The sequence below is a fragment of the Otolemur garnettii genome, unplaced genomic scaffold, assembly GCF_000181295.1.
Source record: "Otolemur garnettii isolate 467f Iridium unplaced genomic scaffold, OtoGar3 scaffold00029, whole genome shotgun sequence".
NCBI classification, from domain to species: Eukaryota; Metazoa; Chordata; class Mammalia; order Primates; family Galagidae; genus Otolemur; species Otolemur garnettii.
The window spans coordinates 15,390,412-15,410,961 of NW_003852424.1; the positions used below are offsets into that span (position 1 = coordinate 15,390,412).

General features: G+C 49.0%; 1 protein-coding gene across 1 annotated transcript in view; it reads right to left on the reverse strand.

The window, feature by feature from the left end:
• GNG7 (G protein subunit gamma 7) overlaps positions 1-20,550 on the reverse strand; it is a 166,824-nt gene that overhangs the window by 39,427 nt on the left and 106,847 nt on the right. The window contains exon 3 of the mRNA XM_023512609.1: positions 826-860. The gene's annotated coding sequence lies outside the window, so the exon portion shown is untranslated. The remainder of the gene's footprint in view (positions 1-825; positions 861-20,550) is intronic.

A 20,550-nucleotide genomic window follows, 5' to 3' on the forward strand; every position in this document is an offset into this window, starting at 1 on the left:
GGGGATTCGAACCCGCCACCTTAGGTGTACGTGGCTGGCGCCTTAGCTGGTTGAGCCATAGGCGCCGAGCCCCTAACTGGACATCTTAAAGAACCAGAAAGGGAAGAGAGAAAAGAACCCAAAGACAATAGAAGGAAGAAAATTACAAAGATTAGAGATAAACAAAACAGACCAGAAAAACTGAAGGATTGAGGAAACCAAAAGTTAGTAGCTGGTTCTTTGAAAAGATCTACAAAACTGACAAACCTCTAGCTAGGCTGACCAAAAAGAAAAAAGGAAGAGAAGATGAAAGAAAATGACTAGTCAGAAATAAAGAGGGGCCGTTACTCCATTACTACTTCTATTACTACCAACCTTATAAAAATGAAAAGGAATATAAAAGAATACTGTGCTGTTAAGAATAATTGTAGTCCCACCCCACCAGACAATCCACACGAAATTGACAGATTCCTAGAAATACACAAATGACAGGATCGGCCATAGTTTCAGACTCAGCTCAACATTTCTTAAATACCAGGCACTGTGCTGTGCCTTTTTACATTTTTGTATCTACAGCCTCCTTTAAGCCTTTGCAACATTCCTGCAAAGTGAGGAATGTCATCTCCACTGCAGACAGATGACAGGCACCCACCCAAATGTGGTACAGTGGTTAGAGGTGGGCCTGGGATTTGAACTCAGGTTTCCTGGCTCTGAGCCCAGAGCTCTTTATGGGATGACTCCAACTCCCCATGTGTCAGGAGCACATAAAACACTGTGGCTTGTTTGTTTCTTTTTCTAAAAAACAAGAGATTCCAAGCTCTTGAAGTAAGATAAAATGTTACATACCTTTTTTAGTTTTCTCAGGAAGCACGCTTTATGCCCTGTTTAAAAAAGGAGAAAGAGAAAAGCATGGTTAAATATTTTTTACTTACAAGGAACTCAAGAGAGCTACTCCAGTGTTTCTCAGAGAATGATGTTGCTGTCACCAAAAATGTGGCATGAGAATTTGAAACAGCTATGTCCTGTGGAGAAAATGCCCCCTCAGTGGGGAGAGAATCAATTTTATTCTTTACAACTGATCCATTCAGAAAAGATAATTGTTGTTCGCTAGAACTTGTATTATTCCATTTCAGAATACGGGAGCCTCATCTCGTGGTCAAAAGTGCAATACATCAGGCACACCAGTGCAAGAAAAACAAAATGTGCAGGAATCAAGGCTTCACGTGGAATACTTGAGTGATTTTCCATCTCTGGTTTCTACTTTTATGTAAGCCACGTGCCGGGGCACAGAGGGAGGTGGAAACTGCAAACTTGGGGGGCCAACCAATTAACCTCGGGTGGAGGGAGTGACAGATACCTGGGCAGGAAGGCCAGTGATCTGAGGCTGGCTGCCCAGGGCCAAAGGTCAACAGGAAAAGAGGGAAGGCCCTGTGATCATACTCTAGGGGTGGGGTGGACTCGGGCACTTTGGAGCTGCTGTTTTCCACAGAATGGGATCCTCTGCTCCAAGCAGGACTTTGGATGGAGCTGGGGCCACGTCTGTGTCTGACATTTAATGCCTGGAGTGTAAGCAACCTTGCCCCTTCCCTTCCAGGCTCACCCTGTCTACAAGGACACCACCAGCCTCCTACTCTGTGGACAAAGAGACTCTCAGCGTTGAGCCGGGACGTGTGCCCAGCTCAGCCACAGGCCTTGTCCTGTGCTTCAGGTGGGGCTGCCATGGCCACACCACAGCTATACTCTGCACAGCTCACTGCTGGGGCCCCCTTGTTCCTCAGGGAGGCCCCATCCTGCACAGTGGGGCTCAATCTGCTGTGGGCTTGCCCTAAGAGGTCAGCTGAGGCCCCAACCCAGTCCTAACCCAGGTCCAACTTCCTGAGTGGTCCTAGGCCCTGCCAGGCTCACGTGGCTGAGGCTGTTTCCCTCTGGCCCTGAAGGTCACCTATGGTCTCCCAGAGACAGCCCGGCCCTTCTTCCTTTACAAACATTTGCTGTTTCCACAAACCACTGGGGTTTTTTCCCACCTACACAAAGGGTACCCGCAAGGGTATGTGGCCTGGACTGAGGCTGAGGGCCTTGCACAAGCCTCTCCCAGCAGCCCTAGCTGTCGCAGCTGTACGCAAGGCAAAAGGAGGCCTGAGATCTGATGAGAAGATGCCTTCCCTGTGGCCCAAATGGCTCTTAGGGAGTTCCAGGGTCTCAGGATGCTCAGCCACAGGTAGGTGGTGGCTGGAAGTGGCTTTCTTTTAAGCCTGGTCTCTCCCCCAGGCACTATGGACATTGTCCCTGGGTCATTTTCTGGGGTGGGGCTGTCCTGGGCAATGCAGCGTTCCTGTCTCCACCTACTCCATGCCAGGAACACCCCATTAGTGACAACCATAAATCTGCCCAGACATTACTCAGTGTCCCCTGGGGACTCAGAATCTCCCCCTGAGAGAACTTCTGACCTAGTGACCTAGAGACACCAGAGGTTGCCTGCCCTCCTGCTTACACACAGGCAAGTGTGAACCTACGCCTTGGACCATAGAGAAAGTGCAGACAGCAGACACCAGGGAACTCTGGGACTCCCCTTTCCCCACCCACGGGTGCACGAGTCCACAGAAGAGTTGGAGGCCGGGTCAGCAAGCAGAATCCTACTGCCTTTCCAAGACTGTTGCAGAGAAGGAAGGGAAATTAAACTTCTGAGCCACCACAAACACTGAGTGTGACATCCCCCGCCAGCCTGATAGGACCTTAGCCCAGCCCTGTACTAAGGCAAGAGGATCACTTGAACCAAGGATTTGGAGGCTACAATGACCTGTAATGACACCACTGTACTCCAGCCTGGGTGACAGAGTGAGACTCTGTCTCTAAAAAAAGAATCTGGCCCTAATGCCTCCAGTGTTGCACAGGAGAGACCCTGGTCGAGCCGCATCACAGTGGGTGCTAGGGGCAGCACCTCCCATCCCTGCCCAGGAGGGACACCATCCCTCTATCTCTGCTCTCCAGCCTAAGTCCTTTCTCCTTTCAGGTCTGAACTCTCTCAGCTATAAAATGCCAACCAGGGCCTCTCCTAGAAGGACTTCAAAATACATCACCTATTTATTGTTCTTTTTATTCTCAGCCTGCAAGCTTGGGGAGCAACACTCTCCAGTGGAGAAAGCTGCCCGAGGCAACTCAAGAAACAGGAAGTCTTGTTCTGATTTTTTACCAGCTCTTCTGGGAGACCGTGGGTAATCCCCTTCTTGAGCCAGTTCTCTGAGAAGCATCTCTGCATTCTACTTCTCAGAAAGAAACCGGGCAGGCATTCACACCCTCCACCCACTAGGCTGTTTGCAATAAAATCCAGGGTTCACATGGGAGCTGGAACAGGGTCACCACAAACCCTCAGAGAGTTGCTGGTTTCCCCATGAGGACACACACCTATAGCTGATTCTTTTTCCTTTTTCTTTTAAATAACCAAGAGACATTATTTCTGGTCAGCTGAAAGCTTACACTCACTTTCAATATCTACAGCAGGGTTCTTCCCCCTGGATACAGTGGACATTTGGGGCTGGATTTTTCTCTGGGAAGGGGCTGTTCTGGGCACTGCTGAGCAGCATCCCTGCCTCCACTCACCCCATGCCAGGAGCAGTCCCCTAGTATGACAACCACAAACATCCCCTGGGGGACAGAATCACCCCTTCAAGAACCTCACCTCACCCCTTCAAGAACCACTGCTCCAAGCTTATTGAGGTAATGTCTTCAAAGCCCTTCAGTGGATTTGTTTTATGGATTTTTAGCATATTAATTGTCAAGTTACTTAAACATTCCTATCTATCTACCCTCCCTTGGTCCAGAAAGGATTTGAAGCTCTTATGCCCATGCAGAAGATACCATGACATTGCAAAAACAAGTAAAGGAAGGACCAGGGTGGTATTTGGGGGTGGGGAGGAGTGAGGGAAATGGTAAGAAAAATAAAAGCAGAGTTAGCAGAATGAGGAGAAGGATCTTCACATGGAAGGGCTGTTTTGTGTTCTGGTTTTTTTTGCAGAAACAGAGTCTCACTTTATTATCCTCAGTAGAATGCCATGACATCACAGATCATAGCAACCTCCAACTCCTCGGTTTAAGTGATTCTCTTGCCTCAGCCTCCCAAGTAGCTGGGACTACAGGCACTTGTGTTCATTTTAAATGTGGGTAGTTGTCAACTAAACAAAAATGATGTTTGTTGATTGTACTGGGCTGAATGGTGTTCCCCCAAGATTCATGCTCATTTGGAAGCTTATCACATGACCTCCTTTGGAGACTGGGTTTTTGTGGCTGGAAGATGATGAGGATCTTGAGTTGAAATCATCCTGGATTTAGGGTGGGCTCTCAATCAATCAAGTACTTGGGGCCTTTATAAGAAGAAGAAAAATGCAGACACAGAGGAGGGGAGAAGGCTGTGCAAAGGTGGAGGGAGAGACTGGAGGGATGCCACCACCAGCCAAGGATGCCTGGAGCCCTCAGGAGCTGGAAGAAGCAGGAAGGAGCCTCCTCTGGAGATGCAGAGGGACCATAGCTCTGAGACACCTTGATTTAGAGCTTATGACTTGCAGAACTGCCAGAGGATACATTTCCAATTTAGGTCCCCAGTATGTGGTCATTTGTATGGCACCCTAGGCCATGAATACATTGGTCATTAAAAAAAAAAAATAGAATCTGCTGCAGTGACTCACCTCGGTAATCCTAGCAGTCTGGGAGGCTGAGGCTGAGGATACCCTGAGTTCAGGACTTTCAAGACCAGCCTGAGCAAGAGTGAGACCTCTTCTCTACTAAAAATAGAAAAACTAGCCAGGCATGTGGCAGGTACCTATAGTCCCAGCTACTGGGGAGGCTGAGGCAAGAAGATCATCTGAGCCCAAAAGATTAAGGCCACAGAATTCAACCCAGGGTGACAGAGTGAGAGTCCATCTCAAAAAAAAAAAAAATCAGTTATATTTTTGTGTCTCTCTCTAGCTGTGACAAGTTGGGACCCCAAGGTAGAAGGGATTACCCTTTCCCTGTTGGACTCACAGGCTCAGAATATGTGGGAAAAATATAGAAAACACACCTAGAACCCGTGTGGGATACCTGCACCTGGCAAGGCTTGAAAATCAGAGCTGTTTGCTTAGAAGGAAGGGTCGGTTGGCTCCAGGACTGAATTCATGAGAACTAGAGAAATTTAGGGTTAGGAAGCAGTTAGCCCTGTGTTCCTAAATCTTGGAATCACCTGGGAGGCCTGTCCCTGGATGAAAAAAGGTGATTGACATGGTCTGGAGTGTCTCAGGGGCATGGGATAGTTGAGATTGCAGGTGACTATATCCAGCAGCTCAAGTGGAGGCCTGGGTACTCCAGAAGCTTATTGTGCTCAGTGTCCTCCACTATGGAGCAGGCTGAGAAATGTGTTTAATTCAATAACAGTAGGAATCAGGTATAAAAAAATAAAAGACCAAATTCTGCTCTTAAGGAGCTTTCTATGCAGTGTGAGGAAGGCAGGGATTCCTACCATGTATACATAGCCATATTACAGTATATGTAATAAATGGTAATTAATGAACACACATTTTCTGTAAAAGGCCAGAGTGAACACTTAGACACTGTGGGACAGAAGGTCTCTGTTAAATACTATTCATCTCTACTCACTGAAGGAGAAGCCAGCCAAGGATAATATACAAATGAGTGGGCAGGGCCATGTGCCTATAAAACTTTATTTGCAAAAACATGCAGAGGGCCAGATTTGATTCACTGGCTACAGTCTGCAGAACTCTAATGGCCTGTGGGATTGAGGACTGGTAGGTCTTCACCAGGTTAAACATAGTTTCCTAATCCTAGCACTCTGGGAGGCTGAGGTGGGTAGATTGCCTGAGCTCACTGGTTGGAGACCAGCCTGAGCAAGAGCAAGACCCCATCTCTAAAAATAGTCAGGCATTGTGGTGGGTGCCTGTAGTCCCAGCTACTCGGGAGGCTGAGGCAAGAAAATTGCTTGAGCCCAAGAGTTTGAGGTTGCTGTGAGCTATGATGCCATGGAACTCTACTGAGGGACAAAGTGAGACTCTGTCTCAAAAAAAAAAAAAAACCAAACATAATTTCCATGTGACCCAGCAATTCCAGTCCTGGGCATCTGGCCAAGAGAACTGAAAATGTACATCTGCACCAAAACTTATATGGGGAAGTTCACAGCCACATGATTTATAATAGGCAAAAAGTGCAGGCAACCCAAACGTACATCAGTAGATGAATAGGTAAGCAAACTGAGACCCATCCACACAGGAATATCACTTAGCCATGAAAAGCAAGGAGGCTCTGACGCAAGCTATAGCGTGGATGGACCTTGAGGACATTGTGCTCAGTGAGAGAAGCAGACAAAGAAGGACACACAGTGTGAGATTCCATTTATGTGAAATGTCCAGGACAGGCAGATCCTCAGAAATGGGCAGTGGATTGGTAGTTGTCAGGGGCCTGGGGAAGAATGCAGAGTGACTGCTATTGGGAATGGGGCTTCCTTCTGGGCTGATGGAATGCTCTGCTCTGGTAGTGGTGGTGGTTGCATGCCCTGTGAATATGCTAAAAACACTGAATTGTATCATTTAATAGGTAGTTTTGCACTGTGTGGATTACATCTCAATTTAGGAGAAGAAAAGGAATAGAAGGAGACATCCTGGTGGACACGATGACCCAGCCCACAGGGGAAGTGTGGGTGCAAATGTGGGGTGGAGGTGCCATGGGAGCTGCATTGCATAGAAGTGTGGGCAGGGACAGTACCCTAGGTCTAGGCCCAGGATCTGAGCTCACCAGTGTGAGCTGAGTGGAGGGGCTTGACTGAGTGGAGGGGATGGGGCCCAGTGACCAGGCCAGCATCAAAAATGTCCTTGCCTGCCACGTGCCCCTTACTGGGGCCGGAGGAAGTTTCCTTGGTGACAATGATCTGTTCAGAAGGGATGGGACACCCGGCAGTGCCCATTATGACATCTGTGGTTCCCCCTCTGTTAAAAAAAATACTATTTTAATGACCAAATTGGCGGAAAGATGAATATGATGCAGGCAGGTGGCATTCAGGGCTTTCTTCTGATTTTAAAAGGATTTGCAGTAATTTAGTGGCCTTTGTGGATGCATCAGACCTGGAGACCAGGTGGGAAAGAGGGAGTTTCCATGACCCTGATCTGGGTGGTAATAGGTGTAGTGGAGGGCTATTGTGAGGGGGCTGCACGGAAATATAAGGGGTCAACTACAGGAGGAGGACAGAGGAAGGTGACCGGAGTGTGGGGGAGGGGAAGAGGGCCCCAAGACTGGGTGGACTGAAGGTGCTTATAGGATGCTCTGGGCCACTCAGCTCTTGGCTGGGTTGTCCTGCTGGGGGACCCAAACTGCTCTCTCAGGCGGTAGCAGCAGCAGGGACAACACACAAATCCTTACTTCTTTTTTTGGGGGGGGGACAGATCCTCAAGCTGTCCCCCTGGGTAGAGGTCTGTGGCATCACAGCTCACAGCAACCTCCAACTCCTGGGCTCAAGCGAGTCTCCTGCCTCAGCCTCCCAAGTAGCTGGGACCACAGGCACCCGCCACAAACACCTGGCTATTTTTTTTCTTTTTTGGTTGCAGCTGTCATTGTTGTTTGGTGGGCCTGGGCTGGATTCGAACCCGCCACCTTAGGTGTATGTGCTGGCACCTTAGCCACTTGAGGCACAGGTGCCGAGCCCAAATCCTTACTTCTAACAGGTTGTAACAGCTGGAAGAAGCACAGCCTGATTCTAGTGCACAGAGGTGTGCTGTTCTGTGACACCCAGACTAGCAGCTTCTGAGAGATCAGGGTCCCCCATAAAGTAGGCTGCAGGATGCAAGCGATAGATGCAGCAGCCACCAGAGTGTCTCTGGGCTAAAAGGAGGTGTTTTTCGGTGACCCTACGGGGCCATGCACAGTCCCCCTAACTGCCCCTCAAACCCACCAGAGGCCCCAGCGCCTCCTGGTGCCTTACTCAGTTACCCTGCAAACTTCTCTCTGAACTCTGAGTAGACACTCAGGAATCCGTGGAGCCTGTCATGGAGTGAATTGTGTCCCCCTCCAAATTCATATGTTCAAGTCCTATCCCCCCTAAAATATGAACTTCTTTGGAAATCGGGTCTTTGCAGATGGAAGTAGTTAAGATGACATCATACCAGAGTAAGGTGGGCCCCTTGTCCAATAACCAGGGTCCTTATTGAAAGGAGAAATGTGGCCACAGACATGCACGCAGTCAGAATGGCATGTGAAGATGGTGGCAGAAATCGGGGTGATGCTTCTACATGCCAAGGAACACCATGCCCACGTCCACCACCATGGGAGAGGCCTGGAACAGAAGCTCCCTCACTACCTCAGGAGGACCCAGCCCTGCGCACTCCTTGATCTTGGACTTCTTGTCCCCAGAACTGGGAGGAAATAAACTTCTTGTAAAGCCACCTGGTCTGTGGTACCTCCTTACAGTAGTCGTAGGACACTCACACAAAGTTGCCATGGACAGCTTGTAAATGAGTGGGTGTGGCTTCATGCCAATAAAACTTTATTTGCAGAAACATACTTTAGGTGTGGGATCCTTTACTTCAAGTTATGGGTTGGCTGTTCTCCTTTCTGTAGCCATTTTTCCTAAAACACAATACACCGTCTCCCTCTGCAGATCCACGTCTTCTTCTGGGTCCTCTATTATATCTTTTTACATGCTGTCTCCAGCTGCTTCTGTGCTACAGTAGCCAAGCTGAATAGTTGGGAAAGAGACCAACTGGCCCAGAAGGTCAAAAATAATGGCTCTCTTGCCCCTTTTGGGAACAGCCTGCTGTTCGTAGGACCAGTTGCTGGGGATCTTAAGGTGCAGGTGATGTAAAAAGGCTAAGCAGGAGACTACTCCTTGACATCACCGGATTCCAGTGGGGGACAGAATGATCTGTCCTGAGGGGGAGGTTACTCACTGTTCATAGGCAGGGCAGCATTCAGAGATGCAGAGGTGAAAGACATCCCACTTCATGAACAGTAAATCTATTTTCTCTTCCTCAAGATTTCCTTAATGACATCATTCCCTAGCTTACTTTACTATAAGAGCACAGTAGATAACACACATAACACACCATGGACACATTCATCAACCGTGTATGTTATCAGGAAGGCTTCTGGTCAGCAGGAGGCCGTTCGAGTTACGTTTGGGGGAGTCAAAGCTATACACAAATTTTCAACTTCATGGGGAGTTGGTGCCTCTAGTGCCATGTTGTTCAGGGGCCAACCATATACAAATATACCAGCATATGTATACACACAAGCACACATACAAGCTACAACTCAGTGACCAGGGGGGTCTGGTTAAACACAGAAGGAAATCTAACCCCTGGAGTAATGATAGTGACAAAACAAATCATAATTATCCTAATTCTTAATGAGAGGCACATAAAATGACACGTAACTTGTTGACATACTAGAACAGGGTTTCCCCTGGCACTGTGGATAGTCTAGCCTGATCATCCTCTGGGATGGGGTATCCTGGGAACTGCAAGGTGCCGAACAGCGTCCCTGCCTCTACCCACTTCAGGCCAGGAGCACCATCCAGTGTGACAATCACAGATATCCCCAAACATGGCCTGGTGTCCCCCAAGGGACAGAACTACCATGTTAGAATAACAATGACAAAAACACCTTAAAAATCCCAGAAACTGCCAGCACAGAATTGCCCAGGGACACACAGAACTCAAGGGACCTTGGGCCAGGGAGGAAGCTTCCCTCTGAGCCACAGCTGGGTGGCCCCTTTGCACCTGGGAAATTGTTGCTGAGGGCCTCGGCACTTCCCTCTATAAAATGGGCAAATCTGTACCCAAGTGACCGAAAACTCACTGACAGCAAAAGAGGAGCTAAAACCCCAAGTGCGCGTGGAACTAGCCAGGAGTGGAGCAGTGCAGAGAGACAGCCAAGTCTCAGCCCCGAGTGGAACGTATCAGAAGGTTTTCCAGGAACACACAACTTTCACCCCACAGTGGAAAGAGGCAAAATGTAAATGTGCACAATTCATAAAAGGCAGAAAACCCCCCCAAAGCCCAAAGTCCCACCAGGTGGCTCAGGGGAAGCCACATGACCTAACCAGCACATACCAAGGCAACAGCGGCTCTTTTTTCTCCTCTGGCAGCTCCTCTGGGGTGCCTTCTCTTTGCCAAGGGCCCCTGGACAGCTGTGGTCCCTCCCAGAATCCTCCTCCCCTGCTCAGCTGCCCTCATCCTACTACTGCTCATGCCAATGGCTGGAGGAGCACTGGACCCTTGAACAACTCAGTCCACCCTGCCCAGTGGAGAGTCCAGCATGGGCCTCAGTTTCCTTGCCTGCCACGCACAGGTGTTCTGGAAGTCAGGTCAAGGCGTTTGAATACCTGCAAGGCCCAGCATGTGGGAAGAGCTCTGCACATGCTTCCTGGGGCTGCTGAAACAAAGTACCACAAATTGGGGCTGAAGACAACAGACTGAACTATCCCTCAGCCCTGGAGGCCAGTGTCTGAGACCAAGGTCTCAGCAGGGCACACTTCCCCAGATTGATTTTTTTTTGCACGTGGATGTCCAGTTGCTCCAGCATCGTTTGTTGAAAACATTCTCTCTGCTTTGTTGTATTTCTTTTGCACTTGTGTCAAAGTTAGTCGATTTCATTTACATGGGTCTGTTTCTGGGCTGTCTGTACTGTTCTGTTGATCTATTTGTCTGTTCCTTCATCAGTACCGCACCGTCTCGATCACTGTAGCTTCACAGCAAATCTTAAAGTTGGGTTGTGTCATCCTCCAACCTCATTCTCCTGCAATAGTGAGTAGGCTCCTCTGGGCCTCTAACCTCTATACCTATCCAGGGGAGGGTCCTTTGAGCCACTTTCAGTTTCTGGGAGCTCCAGGCATCCCCTGGCCTTTGGCTGCATCTTCCTGTGGCCACCTTCTCTGTATGTCTTTTTTTTTTTTTTTTTTTTGAGACAGAGCCTCAAGCTGTCCCCCCCTGGGTAGAGTGTCGTGGCATTACAGCTCACAGCAACCTTCAACTCCTGGGCTCAAGCGAGTCTCCTGCCTCCACCTCCCAAGTAGCTGGGACTACAGGTGCCCGCCACAACGCCCGGCTATTTTTTGGCGGGTCCGGGCTGGGGATTCGAACCTGCCACCTTAGGTGTACGTGGCTGGCGCCTTAGCCGGTTGAGCTATAGGCGCCGAGCCTCTCTGTATGTCTTAAAAGGGCACTCTCATTAGATTCAGGGCCCACCTGAATCCGATATGATCTCATCTCCATCCTTCCCTTAATTCCCCCTTCAGACCGTATTTCCAAATAAAGCTGCATCCCAGTGGAGGGGGATCCTGGGCGGAGGGGATGAGTCAATTTGCTGTGTACTCCATTCCCATCATTTCAAGGAGAGTGAGAGATCCCAGTGACCCCGGGGATGCCTCCTATCTGAGCCAGGGCCTCAGGGTCAGAAGGAGGAGGGGGGCTGCTTCTGGAGGCAGAGGTGGGTTCTTCCTCAAAGAGACTCACAAAATGGGCAGGACCCTGGCAAGTTACCACGTGTCTGGCCCTTCTCTCCTCCCCATCCAGCCCCGCTAGGTGCAACATCCACACCCAGGGAGGTGGGTGGCCCCAGAGCACCCCACCCAATACCCACCTAATACCCTTAACCTTCCTGGTCACAACCCCCTTCCGAAGACCAGGGCTGTGGCTGAAGTCTTCCTTTCTTTCTGTCTCTGTGCCCCCTGCCCCGCATCTCTCTCTCCAAATTTAATTTGAAAAAAACCTTCTAACTTGTGGTAATATATGCATAACATCAAATGTATCATCTTCATCGGTTTTTAGTGCACAGCTCAGCAGCATGAACACACTCATGTCCCTGGGCAGCCATCACCACCCTCCCTCTCCAGAACTTTCTCACCTTCCCAAACTGAAACTCTGTCCTCATGAAACACTAGCTCCCCATACTCTTCCCTGGCCCTTGGCAACTACAAATCCACTTCCTGTCTCTGTGGACCTGCCTGTCCTGGACATTTCACATAAATGGAATCTCACACTGTGTGTCCTTCTGTGTCTGCTTCTCTCACTGAGCATGATGTCCTCAGGGTCCACCCACACTGTAGCCTGTGTCAGAGTCTCGTTCCTTTTCATGGCTGAGTGATATTCCTGTGTGTGGATGGAGCACGTTGTGTTGATCCATCCACCAGTCTGTGGACAGTTGACTTGTTCCACCTTTTAGCTTTGTGAATTGCACTTCGGTGACCATGGGGATGTAAGTATCTCTTCGAGTCCCTGATTTCAATTCTTTCGGGCAGGTACCCAGGAGAGGATTGCTGGATCATACAGTAATTCTCCGTCTTCCTTCTTCTATCTGAGGAGTTACCAGACTATTCTCTGAGGGCAGCTACGCTGTTATACAAACCTGCCAGCAGTGCCTGACCTTCTGATTTCTCCACATCTTCGCTGATGCTTGTCTGAAACCCCAGTTTTTATCTGAGCCTTAGTACTTTCATCCACTAAATGGGCCCATGGTCCCTCCTGAGCTGCAGGAAGTCCCAATGAATGACGGTATTTATTAGCCTGCAGCTGCTGCTTTGCTTATGAGGGGCATCAGTTATCTCTGAGCTGTCAGAGACCCAGGGAAGAAAGGCTGGTTGGATTCTCTTTGTTTTCTTTTGCTATCCTTTGAGACTGATCTGGAAAGCTGCCGAAATGCAGAGGCAGGAGAAGGGACACCTGCTCATGACTCATGCACACGCAGAAACACACAGACTCAAGCCTTACACGTAAGTGCTCCCAGAGTAGGGGCTGTCGGAGTTGGCAGGCTCCAAGACTGAGTTTCCCACCCCACTGCTGAGTGGCCGCCCTGGGTGACGTGCAGGCCTGCAGCTCTGGTGCCCCAGAGGATAGCAACAAAAACAAACAGGCCTGGCTGGTTTCAGCGGAACCCTGACAGGCCTGCAGGCGGCGTGCATGGGATGGGGCCGGCCTCTCCAGTAGAGTTTGGGCTTGCCTCCACATTTCCTAAGCCAATTCTGTCCACTAAATTTCTCTCTCTCTATGGCTATTATCCTGTAGTTCTCTTTCCCTGGAGAACGCTCTGCAACATTCCCCACGAGTGACACTAGCTGAGCTTTACAGACTGACTTCCACAGACTCCCAGCTCTTTGGGGAAAACTAGAAGAGCTGACACTTGGACATATGTCCCCACCCTACTAGGTGCCCAGTGAATCCAGAAAGAGGATTTCTTTTGATTCTCCTTTCCTTCTTCTTTATTTTATTTTTTTTCAGAGACAGAGTCTCACTTTGTTTCCCTCGGTAGAGTGCTGTGGCATCACAGCTCACAGCAACCTCAAACTCCTGGGCTTAGGCGATTCTCTTGCCTCAGCCTCCTGAGTAGCTGGGACTACAGGCGCCCTCCACAACACCTGGCTATTTTTTGTTGCAGTTTGGCCAGGGCCAGGTTTGAACCTGCCACCCTCGGTATATGGGGCTGGTGCCCTATTAACTGAGCCACAGGCACTGCTCTCTTCTTTTTTTTTTTTTTTTTTGAGGCAGGGTCTCACTCTGTCACACAGGCTGGAATGCAGTGGTATGATCGCAGCTCACTGCAGTGTTATGATTGCTTGAACTCCTGGTCTCAAGCAATCCACCCACCTCAGCCTCCCAAAGTGCTGGGACTATAGGAATGAGCCGCCAGGCCCAGCCTCTTTTTCTTTCTTTTTTTTTTTTTTTTTTTTGGTTGTAGTTTGGTCAGGGCTGGGTTTGGACCCACCACCCTCGATATATGGAGTGGGCGCCCTACTCACTGAACCACAGGCGCCGCCCTCTAGCCTCTTTTTCTTTAAAGAATACCAATTACACAGGTTTATGGAATGTGAGCATTGACAAGGTCATTATAATATGTGATTTCTAACATGCATTGGTAACCAAATTAATTAGAAGCAGATACAGATTTCATGTATCACTGTAAGAGTTTCAACATCTCAAATCTGGAGACCAAAAGGAAACTTTATAAAGGATCCTCTCCTCTGGCAAATATAATACTTTATATTTGTTATGACCTTAGATGGTATGCAATATTTTACATATTAAAATATAAATATCAATGTGATATCTTACATATTTTATATACATATTAACATTTATGCATATGTGTGACATATTTATACAGAGTATAGCATTTATATCATGCATGTATCCTATGTATTTGTATTGAGGAATAAATCTAAATAAAATAAAATGTAGAGTGTCCCTATATAAAATGTGATAATGTTTTTCATATAGCATCATGGTGTCACAGAGAGTGGCAATTCTCGGAGATGAGGCTTTGGGGAGCAGAGATTTGCAGAGATGCTATTGGAGTGGGACCAAGAGCTGGGACTGAGACTTTCAGAGCCAGGGACCCTTAGAAAACTTGGTGCCAGACACAGAGTACGGAGGGCAGCCAGTGCTGACTCACCCCTGTATTATACTTGATTCTATAAAGCTATTTGTATTTTTCTATTTGATTGAATCTCTTCCTGAGCACTTGCTACAATTCTTTGTGGAACAAGGCAGAATATAAATGAATCAACAGAAAACTGTGGTCCAGCCATGTGGGACAAACTTCTCGTGTTACAGGGCTGAGGGAACTCACGAGCAATGCAAGCCCAGAGGCTGGGCTCCATGGATGGTTGCCACACATTTCATTGTTGCACAAGCCAAAGAAGCTGGGCGAAAAACCACCTGTTTACTGTCTCTGTTCATCGGAGTCTCTGCCCCTGGGCACTTCGGACACTGGGGCTGTCCTGGGCTCTTCAGTGTAGTGAACACCATCACTGTCTCCATCCTACCCCATCCATGCCAGGAGCACCCATAGCCAAGAATCATCTGGCATCAAATGTGGTCAATGCTCACGTAGAGAAACTCCATACTGAAGGAATTTAAGGTCACATATCTGGGGATGGGTGACTTCGAATCCTTGTCTCCTGGCTTTTGGGGACTGCTCTAGGGATGCAGATCCCAGACTGCCCGCCCCCCATGGAAAACAACCAGCCTGGCCCCATGCCAGCACCCAGCACCGCTTGTCTGCTGCTTGTCTGTGCTAGGCCAGGAAATGGCTGGGAGAGGAAGAGATGGTTAAATGAAAAAACATCCGAAGAATGCAAATTGCTCCTCTCTGCCCCTGGCAGCTGACTGGTGCCTAATTTGGAGGGCCCAGGACTCCTGGACTTGGACCCAACATCTGCAGGTCTCGTGACCCCATCTGGACATAACCAGATGCCAAGGCCGGGGCAGGGGTCATCCCTGATACGGGCCATGTGGCTCAGGTTGTTTTGAAATTTCACTGTTCCACATAAACCAGAGATGAGGCCACTCCCAGCCCTTCTGGCTCCTGTCCAGGTCACCGTGTCCTGCAGTTCAGGGTGGCTGGGGCAGGCGGGAGGGTACCTGGATCATACCCAGACCTACTCCCTGGCCATTGGGCTGGTTCAAGGAGCTGGGCAGGTAGGGGAAGCTGGACAAATGGCACTAGTCATAGGGTGGGTGTGGGAAAGGGTACCTGGTGGGGACTGGCTGGCGTGGCACAGGCAGATCTAAAGACCTAAGTACTCAGCATGTCAGTTGGGAAGCGTTAGGAGTGTTTTGCTCTGAGGTCTGGGAGTGTTTACGGTTACAAGGGGAGTGTTTACGGTTAGATGGGGGTGGCCGCTGCTGGTCGGCAGCTCCGCCTGCTGGTCGCTTCCTCTGGGACCATGTGAGGACAAGCCACTGAACCATGGGGCTTCAGCAGAAACAGGGGAAGTGAAGGATCAGCCCCCACAGGCAGGTGCTTTTCTTGTCACCAGACATGCAAATGACAGGCACGGGGCATCCCAATTTCTCAGTAACCTTGTGGATAAATGTCCAAGCTGTCATAAGGAAGTACCACAAACAAGGGGATGAGGGAGGAACCCTTAAATGGGAGACATTTATCCTCCCACATTTTGGAGGCCAGAGTCTGAGATCAAAGTGTAGCATGGCTGTGTTCCCACTGGAGGCTCCAGGGGAGGGTCCTTCCTGGCTCTTGCAGCTCTGGGGGCTCCAGGTGTCCCTTGGCATGTATCCTCCTCAGATGCCCTGTTAGAATCTATTGGGACTTTTAAAATTCTTTGCACTGCAAGTTCCCGGCCCAGAGTGCACACCCAATAAAGGTTTGCGGAACTCCTCAGAGAGTAATGGAATGGATGCTTGCCCAGGGATTAGGAGCCAAATGCCATAGCTAAGCGTGCCCTGCCATACACGCCAGTCCCAAGCCTCTCACATCAGCCCCTGCCCTGCCTGCTCTTCCTGTCTTATGTCTCCCTTTCTGCCCCTGTCTGAGTAAAGGGACAGAGACAGGATGAGTCCCTGCTGCTCTCTCCTTAGTTCTTCTTCTTCTTTTTTTATTTTTTTTGATACAGCATCTTACTCTATTGTCTGGGCTGGAGTATAGTGACATCATCATAGCTCAATGCAGCCTCCAACTCCTGGGCTCAAGTGTTCCTCCTGCTTCAGGCTCCTGAGTAGTCGGGACTACAGGTGTGAGTCACTGCACCTAGCAAAATTTTCTATTCTTTATAGAGACTGTTTTATTGCCCAGGCTGTTCTTGAACTCCTGGGCTTAAGTAATCCTCCTACCTCGGCTTCCCAAAGTGCTGGGATTGCAGGTGTGAGCTACTATGGCTGGCGTCTGCCTGGTTTTGGAGGGCTTATCTTTCTCCTCTCACCTTCCCCCCATATCAGGACACAGAAAGATCTGACATGTGGCCTGTGGAAAAGCCCACTACAGCCCCTCCCCCAACAGAGTGTATCTTAAGACAAAAAGTGCCCAGTGGTCTGATTGTGGGGTATCTCTAGGGGTGGCCTGGAGCACCAGGCTATCAATTCTCTCACTTGCAAACTGCCCAGGAGGAATTGGCTAAACCACAAAATTCTCAAACCACAGAGGGGTGAGAACCAGCCTGTGGCTGTGGGAGGCCTAGAGGGGGCCCTGGCTGGTCCCCGGTATTCACCAAGGCTGCAGAGCTGCACCCGCAGCCAAGCTACTGGCTGCACCCCCAAACACCCACTAATGCAGAGTTTTGTGTCCCATTCACTCTGCATCACTCAACAGATGCTGGATCAACTTGCAAACCATGTTATGGTCTACAGTGCAGGCTCTAGCCAAGGTTGATGCAAATTTGTGGAATAAAATATTGAGGTTTCACAAGATGAGATGGGCCAGTTAGAAGAATGGAGAACGTTTGGGAGGGGAGGGGAGGGAAAGGTGTGAATAGTTTGTGGAGAGCCCAGCATGTGTCTGGTGCCCTGCTGAAACCCTTGGCTTAAGCCAGGATGCCGGCACCTGCCCACCATCTCTTGACATCACCACTAAACTGAAAAAGCAAAATGACAAATACTTTGCCAAAGTCTGAGGGACAAAATGTCAAGGTCTTTAATATATAAAGATCTCCAACAAATCAATATAAAGTGAACAAAAATTTAATGTGTAGGACCCAGGAAGCTGAGGTGGGAGGACGGCTTGAGCCCAGGAGTTTGAGGCTATAGTGAGCCAGATGATGCCACTGCACTCCAGCCTGGGTGACAGAGTGAGACCTGGTCTCTAAAAAGAAGAAAAGAAAAGAAAGGAAAGGAAAGAAAGGGAAAGGAAGGGAAGAGAAGGGAGAAAGAAGAAGAAAGAAAGAAAGGAAGGAAGGGAGGGAGGAAAGGAAGAAAAGGAAGAAAAAGAAAGGAAGGAAGGAAGGAAATAGTAAAGAAAATAGGGCAAGCATAAACAGTTGGCATATTTGAGTAAAAAGAGTAGATGAAGTTCTTTGTGTTATTCTTGTAACTTTTCTTTTTAAATGGAGACATTATTCCCATAACACAAAATTTACCCTCTTTTTTTTTTTTTTTGCAGTTTTTGGCCGGGGCTGGGTTTGAACCTGCCATCTCTGGCCTATGGGGCCAGCACCCTACTCCTTTGAGCCACAGGCGCTGCCTTCAAATTTACCCTCTTAAAGTAACAATTCAGAGATTTTTTCAGTATCCTTTCTTCTTTAAACCTTTGCGTGTTTTCTGAATATTTTTTAATGAGTCCATATTACTTTTATAAACAGAAAGTCATACTATTTGGATTTTTGAAAAAGACTTCTCTCCCTTCTTTACAGACTGTGGAACTTAGGGGCAGAGAGCACCTTTCTGGCCCTCCCTCCCTCTAGCTCAAGCTGTGTGGAGGGTCATCATGTTGGTGCAGGTGCTGGGGCTGCTGGCATTTCCCACCTTCTAGAGCCACTTTCATGCTCCCTGATGAGTTTGCCATCCTGCTCAGCAGGCCTATAAATCCAAAATGAAGGCCACAAATGGGAGTCTGGGATGGTGTGTCTAGCCTGGTGGGCTGGGAGCCAGTGGGGCAGACAGACTGCTGGTGAACTCAGGTCCCCCTCAAGCTCAGCTGAAGCTGTGAGGGAAGGACATGCTCAGGCTCTGGAGATGGGCCAGCCAGAGTGCAAATCCCAGCCCTTTCATTCAAAGGCAAGCGCCCTTGGGCTTCCTTGAGCTCTGATTTATTTCCTCAAATGAAAGGGGAAATGGATTCTACACACACACACACACACACACACACACACTCCTCGATGGGAACTCAGAATAAATGTCATCTCAAAGTCATAATTACAGTGGAGAAACCTGGTATGCACCACCTGCACCAGGTGATCAAGACCAGCATCGAGGACCTGGTGGGGTGGCTCACGCCTGTAATCCCAGCACTTGGGAGGCTGAGGTGGGTGGATCGCCTGAGCTCATAGGTTGGAGACCAGCCTGAGCCAGAGAGAGACCTCATCTCTGAAAATAGCCAGGCATTGTGGCAGTTGCCTGTAGTCCCAGTTATTTGGGAAGCTGAGGCAAGAGAATGGCGTAAGCCCAGGAGTTTGAGGTTGCTGTGAGCTATTACGCTATGGCACTCTATCAAGGGTGACAAAGTGAGACTCTGTCCTAAAAAAAAAAAAGACCAGCATCAGCAGAGATGAGTCACACGGCTATCTTGTGCCCTTGACATGATGTGGTAAGAAGGGCCCTCATTTCTGAGGTCTTCCTTCCCAAAACCCATCTCCCGAGACTGGCCATGAGAAAAATATCAGATGAACCAAATCGAGGAGCCTTGTACAAAACACCTGACCAGCCCTCCTCAAAATTGTCCAGGGCATCGGAAACAAGAAAGTCTAAGGAACTTTTTTAATCCAGAGGAGCCTGAAGAGAGGTGATGACTTTTTAGGATGTCTGGATAGGTAGGTAGGTAGACAGATAAACAGACAAATGACAGAGATAGATGGATGGACAGATGGATAGATAAATGATAGATGGGTGGATATATGGATGCATGAGTAGTTGGGTAGATGGGTTATGGATGAATGAGAGATGGATGGATGGATGGATAGATGGATGGATGAGTGGATAGATACATGGATGGATTGATGGCTAGGTAGAAGGGTACATGAATGGATGAGAGGATATGTGGCTGAGTGGATGGATGATATAGACAGATAAGAGAGATGACAGATAAAATAGTTACAAATGTACACAACAATCTTTATGTATGTATGCACACACACATATTTCCATATAGGTGTATACGTTCCACACAAATACATGTATTTTTAAACATATGTTTATTAAGACTTTCCTGAGTTTCTGTTCTCAGAGAGACATTCCAGTGTGAGCTTTCTTCCTGCCTACTACCCCATCCTTCCCTCTCTGTCCACAGCAGACCAGCTAAATTCTGCCAATTCAGCTTGGTTTTTGTCATTGGCCACCCCACATAGTCCCTCTGTGTCCTCACCAGGTGACTGCTATCTTTCCAAAATATAAGCCTGACCACAAAGTCCTTAATCTAATCCTGACTTTTGCCCACTGGGCACAGTAGACACTGGGGGAGGGATGTTCTCTGGGGGGACTGTCCTGGGCACTGTGGGGTGCTAAGGAATGTCCCTGCCTCCACCCATACCATGCCAGGAGCACCCCCCAGCGTAACAACCACAAATATCTCCAGACCTCATCCAGAGTCCTCTGGGTGAGGGTGGCCCCAGTTGGGGACTGCTGGATTAGAGGCAGCACCGCAGAAACTTGCAACGGTGGCAGTAAGATCTTGGGAATGTGCTGGCTGCACATGTGTCATCAGGTCCTCCCTGAGCATGTGTATAAGTCTCTGCTTGGACCAGACTATTCTCAGATCAAGATCTGGGGTCTCTCCCCCTTCTAGGACCTCACCTGTGCATGTGTGCCCTGTGAGGCTTCTCCTGCCTGGGGAGAGCTCCCAGTCTCTCACGGGGCCCAGGCAGGAGGACAGGCGGCTCCTCGGGAGGCCATGTCTGCTGATGGGAATCCCAGCTGTGGAGACATTGCTGCAGAGGTCTGGGAAAGTTCCTGGGGCCCAAGGGAGCTGTCAGATGTGACGCCAGGCCCTGGGAACAGCGAGGACAGCCTGGTTACGACAACAGGAGGCACCACCAGCTTGGGGAAGGGATATGCTGGCAGCTTCCCCTGATGGCTCAGGCTGAGTCACTGTGGGGTTCATGAATTTTACAGAAAGTTATAAGCCAGCATTGTGCCAATCCCCTGGCTGAGATGAGAAAGAGCA